This window comes from Macrobrachium rosenbergii, chromosome 18, assembly GCF_040412425.1.
Source record: "Macrobrachium rosenbergii isolate ZJJX-2024 chromosome 18, ASM4041242v1, whole genome shotgun sequence".
In the NCBI taxonomy this organism is placed as follows: Eukaryota; Metazoa; Arthropoda; class Malacostraca; order Decapoda; family Palaemonidae; genus Macrobrachium; species Macrobrachium rosenbergii.
In genome coordinates this window covers 6,954,163-6,971,098 of record NC_089758.1, presented here as the reverse complement: position 1 = coordinate 6,971,098, position 16,936 = coordinate 6,954,163, and the positions used below count along the sequence as shown (strand labels likewise).

General features: G+C 33.7%; 1 protein-coding gene across 2 annotated transcripts in view; it reads left to right on the top strand.

The window, feature by feature from the left end:
• The first annotated feature begins 2,629 nt into the window (after positions 1–2,629).
• LOC136848069 (cytosolic carboxypeptidase 2-like) overlaps positions 2,630–16,936 on the top strand; it is a 142,515-nt gene continuing 128,208 nt past the window's right edge. Inside the window, exons 1-2 of one of the 2 annotated variants that reach the window (XM_067120236.1) lie at positions 2,630–3,016; positions 4,519–4,634. The gene's annotated coding sequence lies outside the window, so the exon portion shown is untranslated. The remainder of the gene's footprint in view (positions 3,017–4,518; positions 4,635–16,936) is intronic. The other variant, XM_067120237.1, reaches the window with a different exon arrangement.

Genomic DNA, 16,936 nt, shown 5'->3' with positions numbered 1-16,936 from the left:
AGATTTATACAGTTATCTGCAGGGAACCTTTTAAAAGTCTTTGTGGTTCCTGCTACTGTCTATCTGAAGCAGAGGATAATAAGCCCTTATCTGAGCTCTAGGGGTATCTATAATGCTTTCTACTGTTATGCAGTTGTCATTGGGTGTGGAACCAGTCCTTGTATACTTTTCAAGACACATCTTGGCTACCAACCTGACTTCCCTCAGAAACGACACAATAAATAATGGTCTCTCTCAAAGTTAGACTGAAATTGTGGAATATCCCATGAGAACCATCATGAAAATTCAATATAAAAGATTATTTATTTAACAAATGTTTAATTGGTCACTTTGAGAGTGTGCTTGAGACATTAAGTAGATCTCAGAACCAAATACTTTATTGTGATTTCATTACAAAATCCCTTGAACATCTAAATTGGTGAGAAAACTAATTTTGGTTAATCATAAATCAATTATGTAATAATTGGGCAGATAAGTTGCGAACACAGACTGTAACTAATAATAAAATATTCAAAATTAAGAAGAACAAACACTAAGAATATGCAGAACAAATCATGTGGTCTGTGGCTGACATATGAAATATAAGCATGACAGAAAACAAAGTGTTGCAAAGACCAGAAAACTTTAATGAATAGCAGATACAGGAAACAGAATGGATCTTCAGAATGAAAAGAAGTCTTATGTGAGTAGTAGTAAGACATCCAGTGGAATTCAGTTAAGCAGCACATGGTGGCTTACACTTAATTATAGCTAGAACGAAACATATTGTAATACTGTAATTGAGGCAAAAACCATCTCCAGCCAAAGTAAATGAACGATGATATGGCTAAAACATTGAAAAAGAATGAAAATCAGTTAAATAAAGGCAAAAACTGATAAAGTTCTGGGAGCAAAGGCAACAGGTGTGTTCAGATAGGTAGGTATTTTGTATGACCATTTTTGCAAATACTGTAGATAGACTTGGTTGCTCGGGAGCCCAGATGTACAGAGAGCAATCTGGATTATTATTGCTCCTTTGTTATTATCTTTTGAGCCTATCTGGAAATAGAACTGATGGACCTGAAGTAATGTGTTTTGAGGTGATTTTACCACACTGAGAGGAGAGTATGATCGGTTTGTAGAAATTGTGCACATATAAGTGTGAAATCAGGAAAAAATGCTTAATCCAGGAAGCATGTATGATGGGCATACAATACACATGCATGTAGGGACTCGTCACACTGCTGACGAGGTGTATATGCTTATATATGAAGTGACTGACCTTGTGAATCTTTTCTGCATGGGGTCAACCTTGATTAAGATGGCCATTTCGAAAAATGAGGAAAATGCATGCATGGGCACTGGTTACTATTTATGTGAAATGTAAATAGTCTTTAAATTGTTTTGCAAAAAAAAAAAAAAAAAAAAATGGCAAACAAGTGATCACTAGTTTATTGAATCAAAATAAATCTTATGATACTTTCTGCCGATTTTAATCCAACACAAACCTAGCTATTTTATCAATGCTCAGAGTCTAGCCACTGATGGTGGGCTGATATATCGTTATGTACCAATCGCTGTTTGGTCATTTCTGTTGATATTTTTAAAAATAATTTTTTATGTTTAGCAAGTGCACTACCACTGGGTATTTCAGTGCTTTTTGTAGTTGATGATGAGGTAATGAAAAATTACAAGTTTTCACAGTGACTATTTCCATCAAGAATATATACTGAAGATTATAATAGTTTGCCAAACAAATATAGGCTGAAGAATGGTTGATTTTCAAAGCTATCACACATTCAGCCTCAATTATAAATTTTAGCCATATTTTTAGGTAAATATCTGTAGCGAGTACCTTTGAGGACTCTGCCATGTTTCTGATTGGGCAATTTATTATAGTTGTATGAAATACATACAACATCTTTTTATATACTTTTAATTTCTGTATTACTATAATAAAGCAAGTTTAAAAACTTAGTTGCGTAAAAATGTTAGCGAATTATATTTGTCTAATGTCATTAAGGGGAAGTGCACAAGGAAGTATGATGGGTCCTGTTGCGTTTTGCTTCTACACAATTGAGTTATCACATCATCTTGGTAAGTATATTGTACTTAAAGCTTTTAGCTTATGTCAGTTTTATCTGACATTAAGCTATTTTGAACTCACAGAATAAATGAAAGGGATCGTACAGGATATTACAAAATTTAGGGAAATGAAACACTTGAAATTAAATGAAGGTAAGACTTTCCGGGTACGTTTGAACCTCAGCGTCTGATATATATTACAGTATTAATTTATCGAATGTAGTAAAAGCTTTGGGAGTAATATTACTCAGTAATCTGACTTTAGGTAGTCAAATTATTAGTGGTAAAAGTAGCGGATAATTATTGGGGAACGTTTCATTCTCTTGGAATTGCTCTGGCTACCCACCAATAGACAGAAACCACGAAGACTGTGTCTTATCCTTTCAAGCGCTTAATTTCGAAAAGCTAAGACATATAATGGCCCCCAACCGCATTCATGTTTGACAAAAAAAAAAAAAAAAAAAAGTTCGATTAAATGCCTCTTGAGAGAAGCGAGCGCTAATTTATTTTTCTGGTTTGTTCAAACTGGAACGTTCAAGGGAACCTTGCTTGGTCAAAATCACACAGTTGCACCTCAGCCGTCACCGTACAAACATAAACTGCTGGAAGGGTTCTAGACGATGGCACCCTCGCAGTACGGGAGGCAAAGTTTGATGGAGTTCGCCGAACTATGTAAGGGAGCTTCCATGTCTGTGGAAGGTGAAAAGCCCAGAATACAGTGATAAGGAATAAGCGGCGAGCAGCGTACGCTATTTTTGTGACGAAACTCGGAGAGGAACGTCAGTAGCTAGGCCTACACAAGTGACGAAGAAAGTAAGCAGAAAGGTGACGATGACAATGAAATCTGGTGCTGACATAGATGGAATATATGTGCTCCCTGTGTGGTACTATGATCTACTCATATTTATCAAGGATAAAGAAATGGCTCGACTCAAAGTGACTGATATCTGAGGTAAGATGAATAGAATATCAGTACTAGGTCTAGGCATTGTGTATTAAGGGAAATTTGTAAGGAAATAAACCTGATTTATCTCAGTCGTACAAAGCGTAAACTTTAAGATAAAAGGTCGATAATACTGTAGGCCTATGCATTATCATCACCTAAGTTTTAACGGTAGCCTCAACTCTTGCAGTGTAGAGTTATACATACATGTAGTTTTAAAGTATGTAAAATAGACACAATGCATGGTGGTAGTGCTATTAGTGTGCTGTCATTATTTTACTAAAGTTCCTTGCCATCAGTATGCTATTATTATTGCATCGAAGTTCATAATTATGTTAATATGACTTAAGAAAACACATCGGTGGTTATTATACCTAGGCGTAATAACGAAAATGAATTAACCTTAAGGCAAAACAGACAGTAAAGACAGATTAAAGTATTTATTAAATGTTACAAAAATGAAACATCTTCTGTACGGCGGTTAAGTTGCTAGAGCCATCAGAGCATTTCAAGCGGTCGACTGCAAGGTTTCTTTGGACCGTGGTCCACTGTAGCAATTACGGTAAGGGCGTTCCTTCGGCCCCTAGCTAAATTTACTTTTTAAATCCTGAATTCATTCCCGCTTTTTTTCTTCTATCTTGCTGTAGAGCCTTTCTAACTACTCTTAGAGCAACTATTGGGTTTTCTCCCGGTTTCACCATCTGTTGTCGTATTTCATCTCATTCATTCTTTGGATCTCTCAATATTTTTGTCAAGGCTAACTACCCCATTTTTTTTCTATTCTTAACACGGGATGGCTGGCGTGCCCCAGTGCTTAGCTTTATAGCCTAAATTTCCGGATTCATTCTTTCATAGTGCTGAGCTGCTGTCTAAGATGGAGGAAACTAGAAGCAGCTTGCAGATGGCCACTGAAATATCTTGCCAGGTAACTTGCCACAAGGAGACCATTGAAAACTATTTTATTGATTATTAGGCACATGGAAACAAAATTGGTGATAAAGAATTAACTAATATGAACAGTTTTTATTTGAGGCTCGGTGCTGCAGAGCGTCTTTCAAGACTTCGTAGCCGCTGTCAGTAGAGTAAAAAGCAACACAGTAACCTAAAAGTTATCCCTTTGGAAACTGGTGACTCCGTGGTTTAGACTTCTCCGCACCTTGGGTGACCGATGGCGAATTTAAGGGGGGTTGCCACCTGGTCACCTGCCCTCCCAATGGAATAATAATAGAACATTTTCTTTCAGTAAATCATTATTAGCAGCAAAATTTTGCATAGTTAATTATTATTTCAACAGTATTTAAATAAATATGGATATATATGTATCGTATGTGTGTACAGGTTTCATGTATATATGATAAAATCCTAAGTGCCCCCAACCCCAATGATAGATTTCTAGATCCGCCACTGGCTCATACACAACAGTGCAGTTAGGACTGCTTAAGCAGTTAAGCAAGTGGCTGTTAGGTAAAAATGAAATATTGTTTTACAACTTATTTTTTAATGTGGAATAGAGAACAGATACGAAAATTAACCCCTGAGGTATCAACTTACTTCCGGACGTGTCACTAAGGGCCGATGATCATGGACGGCCTTGACCTGCCACAAACTGTCATCGTAGATTTTCTCGGTATGTGGTTTTGTGCTTTGATGTTTTATGTGACTGAACAGTGAAATGCATTCTTTATTACATGTATTAAATACTTACTGTACATATTTCTTTTCAAACCACTAGTATTTCATTCGATGCTTCCTGACATAGGCCTAGACTTCACCACACTTAAGACTATGGGCTACACCACCAGTAGCATTGGCCTAAAACGAAACGTCTTTTGCTCTCTGAATATTCTTAAATGATGTAACTTGATTGATTGAAATTTATGTAAAAAAGTAATGTAAATTCACCACAACAGGTCACAGGTAAAAAGAGCCGGTGCACGAGGCAAATCAAAATTAGGTAAAACTTCCGAAAAAACTTAGTGTGATCGACATACAAAATTCATTCTTACCGTTTCAGACCTACATATTTATAAATTTCTCTCTCTCTCTCTCACACACACACACACACACACACACACACACACACACACACACACACGAGGATTAGGTTAAGTAAATACTTTTAATTATTTCTTGTGTTATCACCTTAGTGTGTTGTTGCGGTATAGGACTGAGCGTCTTAGGCTACCCTGCGTTTTAGGCGCTATGGTGAAGAGAATTCTCCCCGCTTTACCTGGGAAAGCATTAGAGTTTATATTCCACCACTGTAATTTGTCAGTTTCTGTTTACTTTTTTGATGAGACAACAATTCATAAAAATAACTTTTAATCCTTTATTCGGGAAAAGTGCAGAGGAGGTGTGCACGTTATTTTTTGCTGATTGCTTAAAAGCAGAACATAGACACCGTGGGGTACAACCTAACCTAACCTTCTCCCAACATAGGGGATGGGGTCTGTATCCCTCATGGATTCCCACAGTGTGTTATCGTGCATGCCAGAGCGACGGATGCCCAACTCTTCTGCAACATTACCCTTCATTCGCATTTCACTGTCATATTACAGTTTTACAAAAGCGTAAATGATATGAAAATATGTATATACAGAGGTCATCCTTCCAACAGTTTCATCTACGGGACAACCATTGCACACTTGAGGCTGTTCTCTGACACCGAGACCTTTTCCCGTGCATCGGATTGGTCAGTGCATACTGATTTATGGCCCAGTTTAATGTCTAACTCAGATTTCCCACTGGACAATACTGTAATCTCTTCCCCCGAATTTTGTATGAAAACTGCCGTTTCATATAATTTTGCTAAATAAGGCATATTGTTTTGGAACATCTGGTGCGATATAAACTTTAAAGTCTGAAACAATGTATCGCCTTTTCATCGTCCTCTTCATATATATATATATATATATATATATATATATATATATAATATATATATATATATATATATATATATATATATATATATATATATATATATATATATATATATATATATATATATATATATATATATATATATATATATATATATATATATATATATATATATACTTCAGCAAACACACAGTTATATATATATATATATATATATATATATGTAATGTTTTTATTTTTTCTCTTTTTACGTTCTGCAGTTTTATGTTTGCATAGATTTTAGTCTTTCTCTTCTTACCTTGGTTTCTTTCTTGAGGTGTCCTTCAGATCGCTTCAGTTAAGAATACATGATGATGATGTGCTATCTTTGTATATTTATTCCTTTTAAATATTGATATCTCTCAGAAAGGCGTATAGAGACGAGATCGGTAATTTCTTCACTTTAATTAGTACTTAATATTATAAAGATCAGTACAAATTTAACAAGTTACAATGATAGAAACGAATCACTCTTGAATCAGTCTATATGGGGAACACGGAAGCGATTGGGAGAAGTACTCTCCTTGAAGGACACAGTTCTGACTCTGGTCTCCTCGTCGGTCTCTCACTCGTTGAACCCTCAGGAAACTTGCTATCTGTAAATCTCCACCTCCTTCTAGCCTTATTGGAAGGATTAATCAGCAAGGCCTCCCCTTCAAGTAGCTGATTGGAAGGACTGTAGTGGGTGTGATTCAAATCTCTCCTTAGAGGACTTGATAGGAGGTGATCTTAGGAGGGTGTGGGAAAGACCCTCCCACACATAATTGATTGGAGGTTGAAGAAGTATATCACTTGGGTCAACCCCAAATTCCTGGAACTTCCACGAAAACACCTTCCGGAGAAGGAGATGGGGGCTATAGAATCAGCTGTTGTAAGCATTTAGACTGTGCTGACTCATGTTTTGCTTGGCTTCAATCATGAGGCCATTATTTCCCATTTTTACGACTGTTTTTATGGCTTAAACACGATATACTGCAATGTAAACATCTCATGCGTATTGATAACACGACACAACAGCATTTGGCCGTTATCACTGTGTTCTTTGCCTCTCTCTTTACTCTTATTTCTCTCTCCTTCTCTCTTTCTATCTTTTTCTCTTTCTATCTCTCTCTCTCTCTCTCTCTCTTTTCTATTTAATTTCCCTATCTATTCTACACCACAACATCACTCGGTCACGCTACCTCACACTGCCCTCAGTGTGACAAAAAGAACATATTTCAATGGATGATTGCAAAATCACAAATAAAATAAAGCATTGATATGATTGCCCATCAAGTCAATTCTCAAAAAAATATTTAAATTGCACAAACTGTGTCAATGCACTAATGCAAAAAAAAATCAATTAAGAATAGCCTATATGGTAGAAAATTCACATATATTATATCATGAATCAAAAGAGATACATATACATACATATATATATATATACATAATGAATTGTTATACTTAAAAAATGGTTAATTGTTTTAACACACAATGCAAACAACAATACATAAAGAATTCAGCAGCAAATGATGTGTATAAGATCATTTTACTCTTCATTGGTTCTCTTTATTTCTGTTATAATCTGCTCTACATTTGAAATTACCACACTTTTGACCAAAATTGCAAACACTATTATTACAATAATGATTATGACCAAATTGAACAGAGACAGAATTGGTGAAACATTTTCTTTGTAATAGAAAAATTCATCTACTAAAGCCAACTCATTTATTTGTTTTAACTCTAACTGAGACAGTTTAAATTCTTTAACTTCACTAGAGTAGTTCATGTAGGGCTTATTTTTATGGATTGTGATTTCTGTGAAGACATGAGGTTCATAATATAATTTATTAGGAATAACTAACTTGCAAGTCTTATCAAAAGCATGGACATTATTGAAATTAATTTCAGTACTTATATTATGGCAATTAATAGTTGCTGTTACTGAACTTAGTGAAAACACAAAAACTGACTGTTCTACTATAATGGAAACAAAATCATGTTTGGATAATTGTGTACACAGTACTGTCTCTTGATTCTTGTTTTCAATTATTTCTTGAACACAGGGATAGGCATTAGTAGTTTCATACAGGTTGTCAAGGTTGCAAATATACTCTTTATCTTTCAAAATTATACAATCTCTTAATTGAGCATCAGTAATAAATGACATCATTAGTCCATGTTCTTCTAATGCAAAATTGATATGGTTGACATTTGAGATAATTACGTTTTCCTTTATCAACATGGGAAAAGGATGTATGGACATCAGTACATCTGCCTCTTTTTGATTAAAAGGTAGAATTAGAAGGATCTTATTCTTAACTACCTTGGTGGTTATCAAATTATAATAGACCATTATATCCTTTACCATAGGGTATAATGTCCTTCTACCAAAAAATCACTAATTATGCCCTCTAATTCTCTTGGGTTTATTAATGTTGGACTTAATATTCCTTTATAGGCTAACAAAATGGCATTTAATAGATCTTTATGGTCTTGCAATACAATTCTAACATTGTTCATAAATGTACTTAAATGTTGTTCATCTGTTATTATCTTAATCTCTTTGGTAATGTTTGTGTTCACTTGATTAATAAATTCCTTTATTTTGTTCAATTCATTACTGTTTAAGTTTTGAGAGCTTATAATCTTATTTAACATAATGCCTCTTGTTGCTGCCCATTTCTCCAGTTTGTCTATACGGGCACTTTTTTTCTACATTAGAGTCTGTCATTTGACTCCAAATAATTGATTAAGTGCTGTTCCTATAAAAGGTAAGAGGGATCGTTTGGATCTTGTATTTAACACACTTCCTATGTCATTATCTAGTTTTTCCAACAATGGTAAAACACTGTTATTTTCACTTTTCCTAATTAATGATTTTAATTCCCTTTGGACATCTTTCAATGTCATTTCATTGATAAGCACTGATGTAATGTCAATACTCACTATGCCCAAGTCCTTTATTAATTTCACAGATCCCTTTTTCTCTAGTAGTGCACCCTTCCGGATCACCACCTCAGATGACACATAAAGCAGTGTTATGATAACCAAGAAGAACCGCATGTTTGTATCTGTAAGAATAAGCCTTATCAGATATTCTGTATACATGAGGTATTTTAATGCCTACACATTGTTTATATCTAATAGTTCAACACTTTACATAAATTTATCTTTTTCTTAAATTGTATTTGTTATTTATTGGTTCCTGTTCAACTTCTTTCAATAATTCAACTATTCTCTTATTGGACCAAGAGTCTGTTTTATTACCTTTACATGATTGGTATGAACAATTCTTTCCTTTAGATCACTCTCACTTATGATCTTTAGCTTATTTAACTTCAACACTTCTAATACCCTGTAAGGACCTTGGAACTTTGCGGTTACTTTTTACATTAGGACCTTCTGGAACATGATTCTGAACATATACCTGAGCACCTACTACAATTTTTGGTTTAGCTGTATTTTTGTCATAGTACTTTGCTTGGACACTCTGAGCTTCCTTAAGTCTAGTCCTCGTCTGTTTGACCGTTTCATATGTACGTCTAGTTTTCCAGGCAATATAGTCATCGTAGTTATAAGTATGTCGGGTTGGTGTTGCATCATCTAGTAACGTATTTGGTACTCTCTTCTCGTATCCGTATAACAAGTAGTGTGGTGATTCTCCTACTGTCTCATTTACAGTATTGTTTATAGTAAACTGTACGTCTTCCAAAGCTAAATCCCAGTCTTCTGTATTAGGTTTAACTAAAGTTTTCAGGATATCCTTTATCTTACGATTCGTTCTTTCTACTGCTCCATTTGAACTTGGTTTATATGCTGTGATTTGACATTTATTTATCTCATAAAATTCACATAATTTTCTTAAAAGTTCACTAGTAAATTCTGCTGCGTTATCAGAAAGAAGAACTTGGGACATGAATGTCTCGTAATAATTCTAGATTTAAGAGCTTCTGCTACTGTAATTGCATCTCTATTTCTTACTGGTACAATCTCTACATATCTTGTTAGATAGTCTAAAAGACTAATATTTGTTTATTCCCCTAACAGTTGTAGGAAATGGACCTAAAAGTCCATAGATACGACCTGAAATGGATTCAACTCTGATGGGTATTTTTCAAGTGGAGCTTTTGGATTTACGTTACCTTTATTTCTATTACAAACTACACAATTTTGTACAAAGTTCTTGGCATCCTCACTACAATGGGGCCAAAAATAGTTTCTGGTTAGGATTCTAGTTGTCTTTTTGATTCCTGGATGTCCTGCTAACTTGTATGAGTGTGTTAGTTCTAAAACTTCTCTGATTAGTGTTTTTGGGATGTATAGTCGAGAATAACCATTTCTTCTCTGTTGGTCTTTTATACAATAATCCATTGATTAAAACAAAATCAGGTTTTAAAGATTCATCTGTCATTAGTTGTCCTATTATATGCCTGATTTCTGTATCCATTCCTTGCTGTATTTGTACTCTTTCCAAATCTAAATTTAACTTTCTATAGTCTATCACAAGTCTCCAATTTCCATCTTTCTTTGGAACAAGTAGTAATGGAGAATTATATGGAGATTTAGAAGGAATGACTACCCCATCTTTCTTCATTTCTTCTATCAAATTATCAACTATGGGTCTTTGGCTTATTGGTAATCTGTAATTAGGAATAAAGAATGGTTTTGTTCCATCATCTAATACAATTTTATGCCTTAGGACATTTGTTCTACCTAATTTATCTCCTTCTATTGCTATTACATCTCTGTATTTTTCTAATACTTGAATTAATCTATCTTTGTTTTCTGGAAAATCTGTTTTATTCACTTTTTGCTTAATTCAGATGTTTGACAGATGTTTGACCAGTTACAGAGAAAAATGCTTCTTCTTCTAATGTTAGTAATGGATTGTTAATAGGTATTCCTTTTACAAAAGATAATGCCTGCATAAAGTGTTAGTTTGTTATCTGAGTAGTTCTGGACATAAACTTCACAAGTATCACCCTTCATGTGGACTAAAGAATTATCCATTCTGACAAATTCTGGTAACTCTTCATTTAGTAAAAGAACATCTTTAACTCCTATCTCTTCTTTTCCCCTTAGATGTATTTTTGTTAAACACTTTGGATGCAAAATTACCTGTCTGTTTAGTATTAATTGTACTTTATCATCATCATCAGCAGTTTACACAACATACTTCCTCATCTTTTGTTTCTGCAAAGTAGCAATGTTCTGCATCTATACTAGTTTCTTCAGTTACTGCTATTGTATCATTTATATCTACTTTATTTATTTTGTTTAACAACAGTACCTCATTTACTAATTTCCTTCATTATCATAGCTGATTACTACATTGCTATAATGTTCTGTATTTATCTCTGCATAATTATCCTCATAAATGTCTTGTTCCTTGTCATATTCAGAACACTGGAGATCACCTTTATTTATTTCTGGGTCACTTCTTTTGTTGGAGGGTATAATTTCTGGATGTGCACATCTTAACTTTCTAGTCTGTAATTGTGGAAATTCCTCCTTTCCGTTACCATTCATTTTAATTTGATTGTTCTCTTGATGATAGGTTATTTTCTGTATATCTTTGTCGCTTGTTGAAGTCGTCTCAGACAAATTGATCAGATTTGGGTGAAACTTTTCTTCTTCAAGCGTAAAGCATACGCTCTTTTTATTATCTTGTGTAAGGTTAATTCTTCCTTCTCGGCAATTCAGTATAATTCCACATTTCTTCATTAATTTATATGAGAACAACACCTGTGTGGGAAAGAACCTGTCTTCTAGAACTATAAAACTTTCAACAGTTTTATGTGACGAAAGGTCTATTTCTAAGTTCGCATTGCCTAAACTTTTATCTGTTTAGATTTTACTCCTTTTATTATCTTGCTTTGACCCTGAATTAGCGTTTCTTTAACGCCTAAGTAACTTGTTAATGTGTGTTTATCTATTATGCTTACAGTACTGCCTGAATCCATAAGGACAGTACATAATTTATTCTGTGTTGGAATTTTAATGATAGGTAAATCCTTTCTGATTATTTCTTCTTCATCCATGGAAAATACAACTTCTTTACTCTGCAATATGGATAGTGCGGATGAACCTTCACTTCTCCTATTTGCTAATTCTTCTCTTAATTTATCTTCTTGAAGGGACTTTCTTGTGGTATTCTGTGTAGGGATAAATTGTCATTGATTTGAAGACTTATTTGATGTTGAGCGGTTACTACTTAATTCAACTATTTCTTTATTTCCTTCTTGTGTTTTAAACCAGCAATTCTTTGTTAAATGTCCTATTTTCTTACAAACCGTGCAGATTCTAGGTTTTCTACACTCATTTGTAAAATGATTTGTATACCCGCAGTTTTCGCAGGCTGTCTTGGGTCTCGCCCTTTGAGCGGAATAGTTCACTTGGGTTGAAGTGTTTGTGTTTGAGTTGTGACCATATCTATAAGGTTTGTGTGGTCCACTCTTTGTTAGATTGTTTCTTCCCCTTTGATCTGGATTCCATTTTCTTTTAGTATTTTGGGCATATTTCCCTTGGAAGGTATTTGGTCTATTTCCTGCTTGTCTGGAATTATCATAGAATTTATTATTCAGTTTAAAATTAGGATTATTATTTCTGACTTTCCTTTCATTTTGTGTTCTGTTGTTCCCACGAATTCCTTGGATAGATTTATCTCTTTCCTTTGGATTTCTTCTCTCATTGTCTTCAATGTTTGAAGGCTTGTTTTTCTGGGATCAAGTTTTATTTTTCTGAAAGCTTTCTTTTCCTCTTCTCCAAGAATATTATATATGGTTCCAAATGACACGTAATTTAATACATGCCGTAGCTCAACTAATTTCTGGGCACTAGCCCCAAACTGATCCTTGTCTCCTATAGTAATACCTGTCTTTCTAAATCTTCGCTTATTTTCTCTATTGCATTCTCCACGCTTGCGTACAAATTAGCAATTGTTTTATATTGTGGGTTAAGAAATCTAGTTAGGTTATATAAACCGTCAGTCTGATTTACTGGTTCCCAGAGTGATAAACAAATTTCTTTAAATTCTACATAGTTATTAAGTTTGCTAAAACTTGTGGAATTCAAAGTTTTATGTGCGTCTCCATGTTCTGAGCTGACGAGCAACAAGGCTTCATTTATCTTAGCTCTTTCATCTGTTATACCCCTGAAATTATACGACTATCTGCATCTGCTAGCCAATGATTTACAGTATAGGCTTTGAGTCTGCTTTTGTCAGGATTGGAATCATCCACCTGTCCACAGAAGCGTGTGGCGGTTGTTATGACGGCCGCCGGGTTCATATTAAAAAATTGTAATGTGCGAGTATTATTAGTATTATTAGTATTGTTACTATTATTATTATTGTTAGTAGTATTAGAATGATTAACACTATTTTGGTTCTGGTTATTTGTGTTATTATTGTTAGTATTTCCTTGCACTACAGCGGAGTGGGAATTTAGTCTTGAAATTCGACTTCGTCTAATTGTCGACGGTCTTAAATCGTAATGTGAATGTCTAACAGTGTTCAGTAATTCATCAAATACTCGTTGCATGTCCACACACAAAAAATTTTCACTCAGAGTACATCAATCAAAAAATATTTTCGTTATATTGTACCAAGATTAAAACCAATTTGTCAAATTGTCACACAAAAAAATTAAATTCTCTATTGAGTTCAAGTGCACAATTAAAACCTTTTTCAATACTCAAAATAAATTTTATATGAAATTGGGCATCATATCATTAAAATTCATTATAATAAGTACACAAAATTACATATATAACTTCTCAAATAATCATCACCAACCGAGTAAAAATAGCTAATTCCCTATCTAAATTATTTACTAAATAATTAATTTATCACAGAGAGAGTAATGCTGGTATTTATGCAAAAAGAATTTTATTCACTAGAGAGAGTTTTCTTAATTTTTTTTCAATCTTATAGCAAGATGCAAAAAAAAAATATATCTTCACTTATTTATTAAGAGAGAGTGGACAGTAAATTCCTTACTGTGTTGTGTTGTTGATATCGTGATATCGCTAAATGTTGTTCATTCGGCGGTGAATGTTTCGCTGTCGGATCACTACGTCTGCGTTGTTTTTCCGCTGTGGTTTTCCGCTTTCGGAATTTTGTTGAAAGTTTGTACGTTGTTTTTCTTCAATCACTCGATGCAATGTCGCTAACACTGGGCTTATTATCGCTGTCGGCGTCTTGCTCAATTTGTTGACGGTAACAGTTCAAAATGTTTTTGGCTTCGGGACGCACTAAACTGTTTTATTCACACTCGACGTTCTTGTTGTAAGCTGCTATTCGCTGGAGTATTTTTATTTCTTCTGATATATTTTGTTCGTCGTCGTAAAAAATCTAAGTTCGTTTTGTAGAATTTCGTTTCACTGTAACTTAAATAATTGCACTGATAATTTCATTAATGTTCGTTTGTTTCGTCTCGCCTTCTGGATCCACTTTAGCTGCCACCAATTGTAATGTTTTTTTATTATTTCTCTTTTACGTTCTTCTGTTTTATGTTTGCATAGATTTTAGTCTTTCTCTTCTTACCTTGGTTTCTTTCGAGGTGTCCTTCAGATCGCTTCGCGGATGATGTGCTATCTTTGTATATTTATTCCTTTTAAATATTGATATCTCTCAGAAAGGCGTATAGAGACGAGATCGGTAATTTCTTCACTTTAATTAGTACTTAATATTATAAAGATCAGTACAAATTTAACAAGTTACAATGATAGAAACGAATCACTCTTGAATCAGTCTATATGGGGAACACGGAAGCGATTGGGAGAAGTACTCTCCCTTGAAGGACACAGTTCTGACTCTGGTCTCCTCGTCGGTCTCTCACTCGTTGAACCCTCAGGAAACTTGCTATCTGTAAATCTCCACCTCCTTCTAGCCTTATTGGAAGGATTAATCAGCAAGGCCTCCCCTTCAAGTAGCTGATTGGAAGGACTGTAGTGGGTGTGATTCAAATCTCTCCTTAGAGGACTTGATAGGAGGTGATCTTAGGAGGGTGTGGGAAAGACCCTCCCACACATAATTGATTGGAGGTTGAAGAAGTATATCACTTGGGTCAACCCCAAATTCCTGGAACTTCCACGAAAACACCTTCCGGAGAAGGCGGGGCTATAGAATCAGCTGTTGTAAGCATTTAGACTGTGCTGACTCATGTTTTGCTTGGCTTCAATCATGAGGCCATTATTTCCAATTTTTACGACTGTTTTTATGGCTTAAACACGATATACTGCAATGTAAACATCTCGCGTATTGATAACACGACACAACAGCATTTGGCCGTTATCACTGTGTTCTTTGCCTCTCTCTTTACTCTTATTTCTCTCTCCTTCTCTCTTTCTATCTTTTTCTCTTTCTATCTCTCTCTCTCTCTCTCTCTCTCTTTTCTATTTAATTTCCTATCTATTCTACACCACAACATCTATATATATATATATATATATATATATATATATATATATATATATATATATATATATATTACACACATATATATATATATATATATATTATATATATATATATATATATATATATATATATATATATATATATATATATATATATATATATATATATATATATATATATATATATATATATATATATATATATATATATATATATATATATATATATATATATATATATATATATATATATATATATATATATATATATATATATATATATATAACACACACACACACACACACACACATATATATATATATATATATATATATATATATATATATATATATATATATATATATATATATATATATATATATATATATATATATATATATATATATATATATATATATATATATATATATATATATATATATATATATATATATATATATATATATAAGAGAAACTACTAGTCACCTTTTACCAAATGTATATGTATTCATAATAGCCGTGATGGCGTCTTTAGTTCGATTTCTTAACGCTTTGGATATGTTTATCCTCACAAAGCCAAAGACCCAACTTGTGGTTAACATTAACCTCATTCTGACACATCGTGTGAATGGTCCAATTTTGCCAAGGGCATAAGAATTTCCTCATTTGGTCTTATACTGACAAACACCCGGAAAGTGAAGTCGAAAAGTTACAAGGTCATTGTTGCTATTGCAAATACATACTTATCCGTGTGTGTTGATTAGCGAATCAGAACAAGAGATGCTCACTGAGAGTGGAGTAAAGGAGGAGTAAAATGCAGGGTTGGCGTAAAAGAGTAAAGAGTTTAACACTGAAGTTTCAGCTCGACTGGTAATGCTATTGAATAGTAACCTCTGCTGGAGTGTGAGCAACATAAGCTTCCGCCAGTTGCCATTAGCTTCATTTGTCTCGGTTGTGGATTTACCGTCAGCTCAGTGAATAAATAAATCGGCTATAGCTATATGCCCACTCTGTCCCTGTTTTCTAGGCCATTTCGTATAAGCATAAATTACTTATAAGAGGAAAAAAATTCGTTACTTTTATTTATATCACATGGATATTAAGAAACTGTCAAAAGATGTTTTATTTTACCATATCGTGTATTGATTTGAATTTGCCTTTGTCTATGACAAATATAGTTATCCAAAGGAACTTTGAATTTTTATGGATCATTGCTGAAACTCTGCAGCAGCAATTCTTGTACCAAAAAGAACCTCAAAATCAAAATAACCATTTGAAGATAGTTTTTTTTTTTTTTTTTTCAAATTCAACGAACTGTGTTTTGTTAATACTTTTTTGATATGGGAAATGAGAGAGATTTGGTTGGCTCAAATATACTGTACATATCTTCCAAACGTTTAATTGTCAATGAGAGAGAAAATTTTATCAGTTACCAGTTATTGTAGCATTTTTGTTATAAAATGAATAATATTTGCTCACAATTTTTGTCTTTATTGAGAGGAATATATTTAGAAAGCAAGATTTAGTTTTTCCTTTTAAGACTTGTATTTTGTTTTATAAGAAAGTGGGATATTCACACAACCAAAACAGTAATAGGA